Source organism: Gossypium arboreum, chromosome 1 (assembly GCF_025698485.1).
Source record: "Gossypium arboreum isolate Shixiya-1 chromosome 1, ASM2569848v2, whole genome shotgun sequence".
Taxonomy (NCBI): domain Eukaryota; kingdom Viridiplantae; phylum Streptophyta; class Magnoliopsida; order Malvales; family Malvaceae; genus Gossypium; species Gossypium arboreum.
Genome location: NC_069070.1, coordinates 49,132,783 through 49,149,904, shown reverse-complemented (window position 1 = coordinate 49,149,904; position 17,122 = coordinate 49,132,783). Strand labels below are relative to the sequence as shown.

At 37.5% G+C, this 17,122-nt stretch overlaps 1 pseudogene; it reads right to left on the bottom strand.

Annotated features, from left to right (window-relative positions):
• The window catches only part of LOC108451100 (protein fluG-like), a 100,166-nt pseudogene extending 87,058 nt beyond the window's left edge, over positions 1 to 13,108 (bottom strand).
• Between the last annotated feature and the right edge of the window lie 4,014 nt (positions 13,109 to 17,122).

The window sequence follows — 17,122 nt, the reverse complement described above, 5'->3', positions numbered from 1 at the left end:
TAAGAGCCAAAGCAACGGGTAAGCATTTTTTATGCTTAGTAAGTCTCAAGGAATATAATGAACTATAATTTACAGCAATACATTCACATAGCCAAATGCATCATTTCATTAATACACATTCTTACTTCATACTTCATCATTGTATAAGTTCGCAAAGCATCAATCAATTCAATAACTGAAATTCATTAGTCGATTGAGCGAATGTTGCTCAAACACGTCGACTTTCAATGCACATATAACGTACCTTATCCTTTGGGCTGTCCGAGTGTACTAATTAAATTCATTTCAGCAACCAACACTCACCTCCAGCCCAAGATTCTTGAATATAACCGGATATAATCACGTGCACAAATGCCTTGGTCTTAGCCGGATAGAATAACTTCATACGAATGCCTTGGGCCTTAGCCCGGATATAACCACTAGCACAATTGCCTTGGTCTTAACCGGATATAATTTCAACATAATTGTCTTGGGCTTAGCCCGATATCATTCAATTTCTCATGCACACATACATCAATAATCATTGGACATACATATTTCATTTTCGTTACTAAGGCTCAAACACAATTAATATCATTAGCACATTCGCCTTGGGACTTAGCCGGGTGGAATTCAAATACTCATACACACATAATCAATAATCATACACATCCATATTTCATCTCACATAATTCAAGTAAGGTCACTTCTTGAGGACTTACCTCGGATGTTGTCGAGCGGCTTTTTCGGCTATTCGATCACCTTTTCCTTCCCTTGTCCAATTGTGGCCCTCTTGGCTCTTGAGCTAATTCAAACAAATTCAATTTATTAAAACCTCATTGTGCTTGCTTATGGCGAATATGACAAGGATTTTAGATGGTCATATGGCCACTCTTTAGCTTGAATACACAATGGTCATGCACATTTTATACTACATCAAGCAATTCAATACAATTTGTTTGAACATCAAGGAAATGCTAAGGCCTTCAATGGGCTACCCAAGGCGAATATTCATGTACTTGTTGAGGTCAAAATTTGCATAATACCTCACAAAACAGCATGCAATCTACTAATTAATGCTTGCACATTGTGGCCCAAAACTTATAATATAGCATCAAGCACTTATATGTGTGCTAGGCGAATTGTGCTTGCAATTTCACAAGCATTCTTCCACATTTTCTTCTTTAAATCAATATATTCATCACTTAGTTCATAACCAAACAAAATGTGCAATCATATATATGCATATATGAGCATGGCGAATTTTCAAAGTGTCCATAGCCATCCAAAACACAAACTTTTAACTAACATGCAAGAAGCATGAATCATGCTCAAGAATGCATCATGGCCAAGTATGACAATCATGCTCCTTTTCAACTTTAATCATGATAAAACAAAGAGAAACTCAAAATCTTACTCATGAGTAGAAAATCCATCATTGCATGCATCATCATCAAGCTTCACACTTAGCATGCAATGGCTTTATCACTATAACAACTTTGGCCAAATACCATTTCCATGGCATACCAAAGATTTGAGCCATGGCTAACATGCACATCAAGTTAGCAACCAAAACATGCATGAAACTCCCAACACAACCTCATACATACCTTAATCTTGATGCAAACTTAGCCAAATCTCCTTCTAGATCTCTTCCAAACCAAGCATGAAGCAAAAATCCTCCTTCTTCCTTAGTTTTGGCTCAAAGAAAGGATGAACAAAATTTTTTTCTTTCCTTCTCTACAACTCACGGCAATGGGGTATGCCACTCTCTCACACACATTTTTTTTTTTTCATTCTTTTCTTACCCATGCTTATTTGTTTACTATTTCTCCCTAATGCCCAACAAAACATGTTTCATGACATGTTTGACCCATATTTCTTTGTCATGGCCGGCCATTACTTGTAAAAAGGGGGAATTTGACATGCAAGTCCATTATTTTGCATGCATGCTTTAATTAGTCATCACCTATTTTCCTATCGTACTTTCAAAGTTCACTACTAAGTCCTTTCTTATAATTTAGCACCTAATTAATAAAAATCGAGACACGAAATATTTACGCATACCAATTCCACATACAATAAGTACGGAATATAACACTTAATTATTCTTGTGACTCGGTTTCGTGGTCCCGAAACCACTCTCCGACTAGGGTCACATTCGGGGTGTCACATTCGTAGTTGTATTTATCAATGACATTTAGGTCAATTCGAGAGATGAAACTGAACATGCTGAACACCGAGGCTAGTGTTGCAAATCTTACGAGATAAGCGATTATACATGCAAGTTCGTAAATGTGAATTTTGGCTGAAAGAGGTTAGCTTTTTTGGGGCACGTGGTGTCCGCGATCGGTGTCGGGTGGACTGAACAAAATTTCGACCATAGTCAATTGGAAACCTCCAAGGAATGTTACCGGGTTAGGAGCTTTTGGGGCTTGCGGATACTATCGACGATTTGTGAAAGGTTTTTCGATGATAGCTGCGCCGATGACGAAACTACTCCAAAAGATGTTGAGTTCGAGTGGTCGAACGCTTGTCAAGAAAGTTTCGATCGACTAAAACTTGTTTAACCGAGGCCCCAGTGCTAGTACAGTAGGGTCCAGTAAAGAGTTTGTCATATCTGATGGCGCATCCTTGCTTGGGTTAGGTTGTGTGTTGATGCAAGAAGGTCGAGTTGTGGCTTACGCGTCGAGACAACTAAAGCCGCATGAGAGAAACTATCCGACCCATGACCTTGAACTAGCAACCATAGTGTTCGCCTTGAAGATATGGCGGCATTACTTGTTTGGAGAAAGGTGTCATATTTATTCGGACCACAAGAGTCTAAAATATTTGATGACTCAGAAAGATTTAGACCTGCGACAAAGACGTTGGCTTGAGTTGTTGAAAGACTATGAACTCATCATTGATTATCACCGGGAAAGGCCAACGTGGTGGCCGATGCTTTAAGTCGCAAGGCATCGCTGCGCTTTGAGAGCGATGGATGCTCATTTATCCGTTTCACCCGAGGAGGTGCTAGTAGTCGAATTAGAGGCCAAACCGTTATTGATTCATCAAATACTTGAATCTCGGAAGGTCGACGCTGAATTGGTCGCTAAGCGAGCGAATGTGTTTTGATGAAGAATCGAATTTGATTGACGACAATGACCGCTTGACGTTCAAGGGTCGATTATGTATTCCAAGGAATTGAACTTGTTTCGATGATTTTGAGCGAGGCTCACAAGAGTCGAATGTCAATCCACCCGGGTAGTACTAAAATGTACAATGACCAAACGCCAATTTTGGTGGCCGGTATGAAATGAGACATTTCGAATTTGTTTCAAGGTGTCGATATGTCAACAAGTGAAAGCGGAACATCGGTGCCTTCAGATTACTTCACCAATCACGATACCGAATGGATAATTCGGATACTTGAGGATATGTTAAGATGTTGCGTCCTCGAGTTTAGTGGTTCATGGGAGCGGTATTTGCCGTTGATTGAATTCGCTTACAACAACAACTTTCAATCAAGTATTAAGATGGCACCCTACGAGGCCTTGTGCGGTCGTAAATGCCGTACACCATTGTTTTGGACCGAGCTTGGTGAAAGCAAGATTTTCGGTGGATTTGATTAGAGATGCTGAATGAGAAGTGAAAGTAATCCGTGAAAGTCCGAAGATAGCCTCCGATCGTCGAAGTCGACGCGGGCTGAAGCGTAAGGATATCGAGTATCGTGGGTGATAAAGTGTTTCTCAAGGTATCGCCTTGGAAAAAGATACTCGATTCAGCCGTAAGGGCAAGTTGAGCCCGAGGTTCATTGGGCCATACGAGATATCCGAGCGAAGTCGATCCAGTGGCATATCGTTTGATTTTGCCCCTGAACTCGAAAAGGTTCACGATGTCTTTCACGCTTCGATGCTTCGACGCTATAGATCCGATCCATCGCACGTGATTAGTCCATCGAAATTGAAATTCAAGCTAATATGAGTTATGAGGAAGAACCGATTCGTATCCTTTCACGAGAAGTGAAAGAGTTGCGAAACAAGCGGGTTCCGCTAGTAAAAGTGTTATGGCTCAAGCACGGATAGAAGAAGCTACTTGGGAGACCGAGAACTCTATGAAAGAGCGATATCCAAACCTATTTACGGTAAGATTTTCGGGACGAAAATTTCTTAAGTGGGGAGAGTTGTGACAGCCCAAAATTGACCCTAGTCGGAAGGTGGTCTCGGGACCACAAAACCGAGGCATAAAAATAATTTAAAATTTATTTCGATGCCTATAATATGTGTGTATTCATGTATGACATTTTTGATGATTGATTTAGTGTTATAAAGGTGAATTTCACTAGAAAGGACCTAGTAGTGAACTTTGAAAGTATGATGGGAAATGTGTGATGACTAATTAAAGCATGCATGCAAAATAATGGACTTGCATGTCAAATTCCCTTTGTACAAGTGATGGCCGCCATGACAAAGAGATATGGGCTAAACATGTCATGAAACATGTTTTGTTGGGCATTAGGGAGAAATAATAAACAAATAAGCATGGGTAAGAAAAGAATGAAAAAATGTGTGTGAGTGTGGTAATCCCCCCTTGCCGTGAGTTGAGAAAGAAGGAAGAAAAAATTTGTTGTGTTCATCCTTTCTCATCTTTTGGCTGAAAATCATAAGGAGGAAGAAAGAGGATTTTTGCTTCATGCTTGGTTTAGAAGAGATCTAGAAGGTGATTTGGCTAAATTGGCATCAAGATTAAGGTATGTATGAGGTTGTGTTAGGAGTTTCATGCATGTTTTGGTTGCTAACTTGATGTGCATGTTAGCCATGGCTCAAATCTTTGTTATGCCATGGAAATGGTATTTGGCCAAAGTTGTTATGGTGATAAAGCCATTGCATGCTAAGTGTGAAGCTTGATGATGATGCATGCAATGATGGATTGTCTACTCATGAGTAAGATTTTGAGTTTTCTTTTGTTTAACCATGATTGAAGTTGAAAAGGGGCATGATTGTCATATTCGCCATGATGCATTCATGAGCATGGTTCATGCTTCTTGCATGTTAGTTAAAATTTGTGTTTTGGATGGCTATGGACACCTTGAAATTCGCCATGCTCATATATGTATATATATGTTTGCACATGATGTTTTGGTTATGAAGGAAGTGATGAATAAGTTTGTTTAAAGAAGAAGATGTTGAAGAATAATTGTGAAATTGCAAGCACAAATCGCCTAGCACACATATAAGTGCTTGATGCTATATTATAAGTTTTGAGCCACAATATGCAAAGCATTAACTAGTAAAATGCATGCTGTTTTTGTGAGGTATTAAGTGCATAATTGGCCTCAACATGTACATGAATATTCGCCTTGGGTAGCCTATTGAAGGCCTTAGCATTTCCTTGATCCTCAAATAAATTGTATTGAATTGCTTGATGTAGTATAAAATGTGCATGACCATTGTGTATTCAAGCTAAAGAGTGGCCATATGACCATTTAAATTCCTTGTCATATTCGGCCATAAGCTAGCACAATGAGGTTTTAATAAATTGAATTTGTTTGAATTAGCTCAAGAGCTAAGAGGTCCACAATTGGACAAGGGAAGGAAAAAGTGATCGAATAGCCGTAAAAGCCGCTCGACAACATCCGAGGTAAGTCCTCAAGAAGTGACCTTACTTGAATTATGTGAGATGAAATATGGATGTGTATGATTATTGATTATGTGTGTATGAGTATTTGAATTCCACCCGGCTAAGTCCCAAGGCTAATATGCTAATGATTATAATTGTGTTTGAGCCTTAGTAAGGAAAATGAAATATGTATGTCCAATGATTATTGATGTATGTGTGCATGAGAAATTGAATGATATCCGGCTAAGCCCCAAGACAATTATGCTGAAAATTATATCCGGTTAAGACCAAGGCAATTGTGCTAGTAGCTATATCCGGCTAAGACCAAGGCATTCGTGCAAGTTGTTAAATCCGGGCTAAGACCAAGGCATTTGTGCAAATCGTGATATCCGGGTTAAGTCCCGTGAGGCCTTGGTGCGGGTTACCATAACCGGGCTATGTCCCGAAGGCGATTGAACGAGTAGCGACGTCCGGTTAAACTCCGAAGGTATGTGATTTGAAAATTATAAGCTTGCTGGAAAATTTCAGCTAATGCACTTGTGAAATTTCCCAATGACAAGGTAAGTGCGGTGTGTGCTTTGCGCGCTAGGAGTAAGAGCGATGAATATCCGCTCCTATGATGGAGCGAGTTATCGGCCTTAATGAAGCCGTTATTTGTGTATGAACATAAGTGTTGGGATGGTGAAGTAAGTACGATTATGTGAATGTGCATTAATGAAATGATGCATTTGGTTATGTGAATGTATTGCTTTAATTAAAGCTGATTTTATTCCTTGAGACTTACTAAGCATAAAAATGCTTACCCCGTTGCTTTGGCTCTCTGTCTTATAGATTTTGCTCGATAGCAATCGGATTCGGGATCATTAAAGTCGAAGTCATCCACACTATCAACGCCTCTATTTTGGTATAAATTTTGGTTGAACTTTGAAATGGCATGTATAGGACTACCCTTGTTGGTTTAAAATGTGGCGATGTATATGTATACGGCCATGCTAAAATGGCTCGTAAAAGGAAGCATGAACTTAGACTATTTGTGGTTTGAATGTATATATATGGTGTCATGATGTGACTATGAATTGAAATGGGAATGTTGGTCACATGATCAGCCATTGGCATGGTTAAAATGATCATATGTGGACCTATGTATGGCAAGACTAGTTGGTTCATGGAGACTACAAAATAGGTAAGACCTACCTTAAAACAGATGCTGCCAGCTGCAGTAACGTGAATGTGAAAATCACCAAAATTTGTAGGAATGGTATTAAATAGTGAATCAGCTATGTAAATGAACCTTGATGAGTCTATTTTCATATGGAAGAAACGAAATGGTCATAGGAGTTACTTGTTAAGATATATTAAAGCTATTGTGAGACAGGGCCAGAATGGTTTCTGGGTCCCCTGTCGCAACTTTAAAAATTCACTATAAATTATCCAGAAAAAATTAGGAGACATACCTTATATGTACAGATTCCATTTTGAGTCTAGTTTCATTAAAAACAAACTGCACCAGCATTAAAGCCCTGTACAGAGAGATATTCAAGTTATACCGCGAGAAGGTCAGAGCAGTCGATCCCTGTAACATGGGTGACTTTAACTAATAAACTGTACCAATTGGCCTGACCAAAAATTCTAGAAATAAATCCATGGATGGATATATGAGTCTAAATTCAGGGAAAATTTACGAAACCAGTTTCCGAGTTTTGAAACTTGAGATATGATTTTTAAGGCGACGGTGACGCAGTCTTCCAGCCTGACTGGAAATGCCAAATTGGTGGGCAAAACATGTGAACTTGGCTTGTTAACCCCTCGTGTCTGACACCGGCGATGGTCTCGGGTTCGGGGTGTTACAATTCATCTCTAATTTCATCATAAACTGGAAATTACATCCAGTAATTTTTTTTGTTTTCCTCATTTCTAAGATATTGGCAAAGAAAAGTCAAAGAATAATTGATTTATATCTATAGTAAGGCAAGGAAACCTTACACAGCATCTATGTTGTCCAGAAGTGTCAACCAACACTATACGAACAAGGGAAACACCATGCTCTGGAACATTTGTCCCTATCATATAGCTAGGAGATTCACTAGCCTTTGAATAAAAAAGTTCCCTGCCAATATTGATCTTGTATAACTGAATTGCATTCTGAGCAAAGATATCATTGGATGCTTCAATCGCTTCAAAAATGGAGAGATTATAGTCGATGCATGCATCACGTAAGACAGAAAAGACAACCTCATGAGCTCTTTTGGCACCTGAAAGAGGAATAGGTCAAACATTTCGCACTATTGTTATAAAGAATGTACTCAAGCAAGCTATGGGATCTAAAACTTGAAGAATCAATTGCTTTCTAATGAATACTTCTTTTTTATGCTTCACAAGTTTTATCACATAAATAGACTGATATGTCAAGGCTTTATACTTTTCCAATGCTTTAACAAATTAGTCACTTTTCTCACATGGTGAATGAAAGGTTCAGGCCAAACTCATGCATGTGGCCAGGGACATACTCGATCAAAAAAGAAATAAGCTTTACATTTGTGCATAGATCATAAACAACCAACAAAAACACAAATCCACATAGCAAAATGTCTACATGTTTTACATTAATAAACATTCGAGGGGAAAATTGTAACACCCCGAATTTGGGCCTATAAGTATTGGGCCTTGAGTGCAGGTCCGTAAGGAGATTGTATATAGGTATTTAATTGTGCAATAAAATAACACAATTAAATGTCTGCTTTGGTGGTTAATGGCCCTAAGAAGTATTAGAGAAATCTTGGGTTCAAACTTGGGCTTTAGCAAAAATTTTGGTATTAAGTGAAAAAAAACCTGGATGCTTGGATGAGGGTTTTTTAATTATTGTGTTAAATAAATGACACAAGGAAGCTTGTAGTCTAGTGGTTGTGGCGTCATTAAGGTTGTATAGGAGCCTAGGTTCAAGCCTTGGCTCTTGCAATTTATTTTGGTTTTTTTTTTAAGGGAACCTGGACTTTGGCCTTTAGACCTTATAATTAATTGGGGATAAAATATGACACAAAAAGCCTTGTGGCTTAATGGCAACTAGCGTGTGGACCATCTGAGGGGAGGCGGGTTCGAATCCCATGGCAAGCAAAGAGCATTTATTTTGCTAACAGGGGGCGGCAAGAGTTGGTGTTGAATTTAAACTCGATGTTGGAGGATCCCACATCGGGAAGCTAACATAAGAGTGGTTGCTGGTCGGCTTTAAATAGAGGAACCATGAGGAGAGTAAATGTACCTTTTCTTGGTCGACCCTTTTGTCAGTATGGCGTGCTCGTTTGGGTTGGGCATCGGCTAAGAGTGCTCGAGCATGGATTAACTCTAGTCTCCTATCGTGTGTATTTTCTCGCTACTCTAGTCAGGGATGGCTACTTGGGCATGACGGGCGAAAGGGGTCATGTGGGCCTAATGGGCCTACGAGCCCAATTGGATAAGTTGTTTGATTGTGTAGTAAATATTGGACTAGGCTAGGTGAATCTCATATTTGTGGCTAGATTTGGGCTAAAAGGGCCACACGAGCGTGTGGGTCCATTTGGGTTGAGAATAGGCTTTAGGCCCATTTGTATTGTTATCCCTGTTTAGAATACTTTAGTTTACCAAATTACTGAAATGCCCTCGATTTATAGAATTACTGTTTTACCCTCGATTTACAAAATTACCATTTTACCCTCAGTTTACAAAATTATCGTTTTACCCTCAATTGTGAAATTACTGAAATACCCCTATAGGATAGAATTACCAAAATACCCCTAGTTTGTACAATTACCAAAATACCCCTAGTTTGTAAAATTACCGAAATACCACTGGTTTGTGAAATTACTGAAATACCCCTATAGGATAGAATTACCAAAATACCTCCAGTTTGTAAAATTACCAAAATACCCCTAGTTTGTAAAATTACCGAAATACAACTGGTTTGTGAAATTACTGAAATACCCTTAATTTGTAAAATTACCAAAATACCCTTGATTTACAAAATTATAGAAATATCCTTGACTTTCTAAAAATTATAGAAATACCATTGGTTTACTAAATTACTGAAATACCCTTGGTTTGTAGATTTACCAAAACACCCTTGTAGGATGAAATGACTAAAATACCCCTAATAGGTAAAAAGACTGTAAAGCCCCTGTAGGGTAAAGTGACCGTAATACCCTTGTATGGTAAAATGACGAATATGCCCTTATGTTCCGTATAACTGGTGTGCTTAGGATTTACATATATTGATATTGGATTAGTTAAGTTTGAGTGATAGGTGGTGGTTATCGTAGGTGATTGATTATGAAAACGTTTCAACTTCAACCCATAACAGGTATGTACTAACCCCCGTAGTAGCTTAGATTAATATCTGCTGAGAAGCCGAAATGCTAAAATACCGGTATTTTGAGAACTTGTAATGTTGCGTGTGGGTATAGATGCGACAAATATGATAAGATCGGTGTTTGGATCGATGGAACGGGTAAGAACTCAATTTTGTGCACGATGATAAGTTGGGCCTCAATGGGCAGGAATTAGGCCAAATGGGCTTTTAGGCCCATTTGGGTAAAATTGATAGAAAATGGAATTTGGAAAAGTTGCATGTTAACACAATTAGTGTTGTTGTAAAATTTGGGTTAAGCAGGCTTAGTGGGCTAAATCAGCATTCGTAGGGCCCATTAGGGTTTTTGGGCCCAAAAGCCCGAATTTGATAAGTGGGTTAAAGATCATTGTTTAAACAGTCGAAAATATTGACAATTGTAATGAACATGGAAAAACCTGATTTTTGGTAAATTTACTAAAATACCCTTATAATATGAAAAATGACTGTTTTGCCCTTGTGGGCAAGTGACTGACTTGGACTATGTGGTTGACGGATTTGATTGTGAATATATGTTGGTGATATGAATGACTTGACTATAATTGTTTGATTCAAATATGGGCATGACATTCTGCATACATGACATATTGCATGGGATATGGGTTATATTGATGGAGGAAGTGCTAAAAGGGCTCTCTTCGCCATCAAAAAGGGCTTTGCCCCGGCTTATCGAAAGGGCTTTGCCCTGTTATTAAAGGAGGCTAGGCCTCCATTATATGATAAAGCACTATGCCGCCAAAGGAGCGCTTGGTTGGGTGGGTTGAGTTATTCCCCACATGGTGTGTTGGTTGGTACAGGTGGAGAGTAGCGGATGGTGGGTCGAGTAGTCTTCCCAAATAGGCTTGCATACATCCATTGATATTACATGTGATATTGAAATGGGCCTAAGGGCCATACCGTTTACAGTAAAGGCTTCAGCCCAGTGATATGATTTATGAAAAGGCTTCGGCCCAGTGATATGATTTATGAAAAGGCTTCGACCTAGTGATATGATTTATGGAAAGGCTTCGGCCCAATATATGTCAAGACAAAATAGGGCTTTGGCCCAGATTGTACTAATACCGTGTTATTTACTGTTTGTTTGTTATTGGGGTTACACACTGAGTTTCCAAACTCACCCCTTCTTTAACCTTGCAAGTGGGCCTTGATGTGAGTGTCTTGGAGCCGGAGGGGATTCAGAGTGGCCATGGTGAACGCTTTTGGGTTTGAAAAAGAGACTGATTTTCTTAAGCTATTTTTAATTACTATTTAATTTTTGGGTTGTAATAAGGCCATTTTAACTTTATTTTCTTCTTTGATTTTCTGGGATTATATTATTTTTAATAACTTTATTCTGGTGGATAATAATTCAAATGGGCTAGACTTAGGGCGCGATTTCAAAACGATACTTATTTTTAAAATAACACGACGTCACGAATATTCGATTTATCAAAAATAACCACTCAAAGAAGTTTCAATCCGTTATAACCAAGTGTGGCAATGGATGTGGGCATGTCTAGGATTGGATCCAATCGAATAGCTTGGTACTTAAGCAGCCTTCATGGCTCACCTCCTCTGTTATGGATACCTACCTGGTGCCCAGCTTCCATTCACTTGGTTAGCTTAACAAAAGTCGGCTTTTAAAACACTAAAAAGGGAACATGGGTTTTTTTTTTTAATTTCAATGTGGCATGTCAGATTCGGCCATAACGTCTGGGCCGGGTTTGGGGTGCTACAAAAGTAGCATCTAATTGAGTAGTTTCTAGTTTCATCAATCATCATATTGAAGGGCTATTTTTGAAGAGTAATTCTGTTTTGTGGAGTCAGAATCTTCAATAAATACCAAAAATTTTCAACTTGAAAATTGATCATTTCTTGCAATACCAAGAATTTGTTTGACTATCTAGGTCAAGAATCTGGATCTCTCACAAAGCACACACAAAAGTGAAAGCGAGAGCCATCAAGAAAAATTATATTCAAGGCATTATGAGTGATCGGACAGCGACATGAGAAATTTAACAATGAATGCATTAAAAACCAGATGCAAATTGAGAAGAACAATCATTGTTAAGCTATTTGATGATATGTCTGTGAATGATAACTTACAGACCTATGTAGTATGTTTCAAGAGTTGCATACGCATCAGTGCTAAACATCACCTGCAATTTTGTGTTTGAGATCAATTACAGTAAAATAAACATAGCATACATATAAAAGGAAAAATTAGACCTTTTATATCAAATATTAACAGCTTCCCCTGTGTGAAATGCAACAGAAACTTATTCCGGGAACAACTCAGGGTAAATTTGGTGGGAATAAAGCAGGAAAGGAAAAAAAATCGCATATGATAAAGTGACAAAGGAAATCATAATTTTTCCTTCTATACACTATCAAGTGAAGCGTATTCTACGAACAACGAGAAGCATATGCAATTGATGAGGTTACAAAATTAACTACAGTAAGGGAAAAGCTAAGTATATTGACCAAGGAGAAACATAGATGTGGTAGTTAAAATTGTAATCATATCACAACTGCCCTTGTAAGAGAGGTTGGTTGGATATTATGGACAAACACTCATATTTTCTCACTGTGCTGAAGAACTGGGACAAAACTCTTTAGAAAAAAAAGAGTACAAGGCTCTCAATATTTCCTTCGAGTATTTTTACCTTCTTTAAGGGGGCCAGCTCCAAAAGTTCTTTGACTGAGGTTATCATCCCACGTACACTGAGCTTGGGAATCGCCAACCCAAAGTCAAGGAAAACCTGAAAGAGCAAACAACTACATGGATAGGAACATAACATGGCGAACTGAATACCAAGTGCAACAAATGAAGTGATCCACTGGCGTTAGAATTTTCACCTGGGCATAAACAGAGGCCAAATATAAAGCTTCCTACGAGAATAGGTACGATGCATGTAAAAGAACTATACGACACCCAGAAAATCTTTTATCTTCTAAAAGTGTCCGGAGATGAAGTGGATTGGATAATCGTAAATCCAAATATTTGTCTCCAAAACTAATTGGGAAGAAAAGAAATAAATGAGAAATGAGGGCGAAAACAAATACTGAAAGAGCATATAGGTTGCTTTAGTGTTGTTGATGATAGCTCATAGATAAGGACTAGGAGCTGTCTGTATCTGGTGCTTCTAGAAGGGAACCAGACAAGCTAGACATACTTTAGAAAGGGGTTGAGACTAAACCGATTGCATACAAAATTTTTCGAAACTTAAACAATTTTTAAAGTTATAAAGGTCACATGCCCGTGTGAGCAGGCCGTGTGCCCTACACGGCAATAGACACGCCTGTGTGTCTAGGCTGTGGCGAAACGAGGCATACATACTGACTTGTCCGCACGACCACAAGACACGTCCGTGTGCCAGGCCATGTGAAAATTAAGGAGGCTACTGACTTGGGTCACATGGCCAGTCACATGCCCGTGTGTCTAGCCCGTGCTCGAAACTGACTTGGCCACACAAACTAGCACATGTGTGCGACCGTGTGATTACTCAGGCTCATTTTGAAATACTCAGGCTCATTTTGAAATGACCCTCGAGCAACACGGCTGAGACACACGCCCGTGTCCCTGCTCGAGTGGGCAAAAATAGACCATTTACAAGGCCAACATGCCACCCATAAAGGGTCTTCCCTACAAGCATCAAAACCAATTCATTTTATACTAAATTTTCAATCAATTCACAACCAAATCATACACCAATCATGCCATATTATAATTAACCAATTTCATGCTATTAATCCATACTAAAACATACCAAAACATAAGCCAAAGTCATACCTAAACATAAAATTCATAACCTTAATTTACTTATTCAATCTCATGCCATAATCTTACCAAATCTCAAAATAGGCACACGCTAAAAACTTAACAACTTGACCAATTCGCTTGGCCATATATGAACACATCATATTAGCAATATTTCATCACATAGTTTATACTCAAAAGTGATATATAAACACATCCAAAACTAATACATATCACATGGCTAAATTTACACTTCACAACTTAAAACATATCTCAAATACTTTTAGCTTATACATGCCATATTTCAAATTTACATTATCAAAAGGTAACAAAATAGAGGTGGATAATGTGGTGATGATCCTCGACGATCCCCGAGCTCCCAGTAGCTTCAATATCTATAAAACAATTGAAAATACAATGTAAGCATTCCAAAGCTTAGTAAGCCATATACAAATAAACTTGTCACATAAACAATTCTAAACCATTTCATTCATATAACTCAAGGCAAGATATAACCACATATCTATAAATCTCATATAGATCATTTGTTCATAAATCTCTTATACATAACACATTTCATTTTCATATAACTCATACATACTTCATATATCCACATATAAACATAAGCTTACCTTTCATTCTCTGTTATAATATACCTTTCAAACATACCTGAATTTGGGTACACATTCACATAGTTACTCATTTCTTGGCATACCCGTTGAACCGTTCAGAATCAAATAGGATAAGCGAATAGCTCGAAAAGCTCGTACAATGCCAACATCCCAGATGTGTTCTTACATGTAACCAAATATCGATGCCACTATCCTAAACAGGGTCTTACAGGAAATCAAATACGATGCCGATGTCCCAGACATGGTCTTACACATAAATCTCAAATCGATGCCAACGTCCCAGACGTGGTCTTACACAAAATCATATATCGAAATTCTTATGTCATGACATATGTATCCTAACTATTTTTATGGTTCGTACGAGACTTTTTCGATGTAACACCCCTTACTCGTATCCGTCGCCGGAACAGGGTACAAGGTATTAACAAATTATAGTATATACTATTAAACAAAACCCAACAAAAATATGAAGTGCAATTTGATCATTATAACATATGCCATTAACAATACAAACCAACTTCAGAGGCTTCGTACAAAATGATTAGTTTGATACTATAAGTAGTAATTTGAACCTAGACAATTATGACACGTAACAAAATAACTAAGTCTGCTATACATGCCATATTTCAAAATGTTGAGTTCAGATACCAAGAGTATTGATAGTGCGGGGATCTTCTACGATCTCTGACTCCTGTGCTAGCTGGACGACACTATAAGACAAAGGAGAGAAAAGAAAGTAAGCTTATGGCTTAGTAAATAAGTATATAAATAACAAATAAGAAATCTAATATGTTTACAACATAACTCAATTATATCATATTTTTAATTTTATTGTTTACTCCAATTTGATCAAGCTGTCCCTCCTGCGTCATGATCACTAAATAAATCATAACTCGAGTTACGAAACTTGAAATTCAAATCTGTAAAATTTCCCTGAATCTAGACTCATAAAACTTCTTTCTAATATTTTTCTAGAATTTTTGGTTTAGCCAATTAGTACAGTTTATTAGTTAAAGTTTCCCCTGTTACACAGCTCAACTGATATGACCTCTGTTTATTACAAATTTAATTTCTCTCAGTACACAATTCAAATAACCATGAAACCTATTTCATTTAAAACTACACTCAATAAGGAATTTATGCATATAAACTATATTTCTTAATTCGTTTTGTACAATTTTTAATTATTTTTCAAAGTTGAAACAGGGGATTACATAGTCATCCTGAGCAAGTCTCACACAATTGTAAATATCTCAAAATATAGAATTCCTTTGCTTGATCTGTTTCTTTTATATGAAAATAGACTCATTAATCTTTAATTTAACATCTCATTAAACCTCTAATTAAATTCCTTCTATTTTTGGTGAATTTTCAAAATCACGTCACTGCGACTGTCCAAAACAGTTTTAATGCTAATTTCATTCTTTCACACATCCTTTATACTAACCTCATTTTAACTTACATATATATATACTACAAATCATTTTCATCGCATTTTATACATCACAAGTGTAGGTCTATGACTACAATGTCACCACAAAACCATCCCGTTGAACAATTCGAATAATCCTCGATACTTGATAGTTTCAAAGACACGCCCCACCATCATATCTCATTTAATTCGGCTCTCTTGTACACATGGTGAACACTTAGTACCACTCATGCGACCTAGTCGATTTATCTCGTAGCTCTCTTGTCTACATGGTGTCCTTCACTTGGAATCACTCATGCGACCTAGCTACATTTATCTCTCACGTAGCTCTCTTGTCTACATGGGATACATCCCGTATCACACATGTGACCTAGCTACATTATAGTATCTCGTAGCCTTCTTGTACACATGATGTGCACTCGGCACCATACATGTGACCTAGTTACGCTCCCTCTATTTTATTCGATTTTTCCGAATGTTCAACCGGATCTCTCTCTATTATTTATTTCCATTCTTTCAATAGTCGATTTATACTTCAACATCAGCTAATATATATATAATAGGCTGAAATATAAAATGTAAATGAAATTAATGTATTATTTATATACAAACTTACCTCGGTGCAAAATATAGGAATTTTGCAATTTAGTCCAAAACTTTCTCCTTTCCCCGTTCGAGGTCGATTCCACGCCTTTCTTGATTATGAAGCTTGAAAGTTGAAGAAACCCTAGCTATGGAGGAGAGCAATTTTCGGCAGCAACTAATAAAGATGATAACCAATTTTGTGTTATTTTTCCCATTTTATTTCATTTAATATACAAATGACCAAAATGCCCTTACTACTAAACTTTCAAAAAAATTCCCTTCATGTCCAACTTTTGTCCATAACTTAAGAATGGGTCAAATTGCTATTTAAGACCTCCTAATTAATATCCCAAAGCAATTTCATACTAAAAACTTCTAAAACACGAGTTTTACAATTTATTCGATTTAGTCCCTATTCTCAACTTAAGCGCGAAATGCATAGAATTTCATCACGAAATTTTCATGAAATCATGAAATCATATCATAAACCCCAAAATAATTATTAAACGATTATTTCTATCTCGAATTTGTGATCATGAAACCACTATTCCGATTAGGCCCTAATTCGGGTTGTCACATTTGATGTCATCGTATTATTGAAACTTTCTCGGATTACATATATTTTTCTCTCAAATCCATTCATCACAATTCAAATATCATATAAACAATTAATAATTCAATTTAACACATTTATTTGTATATCAACTTACCTCGTATGTACTCAAACGAACGGAATCGACTATTCAATGACTTTCGGCTTTTCCCAGTCTAATTCTATT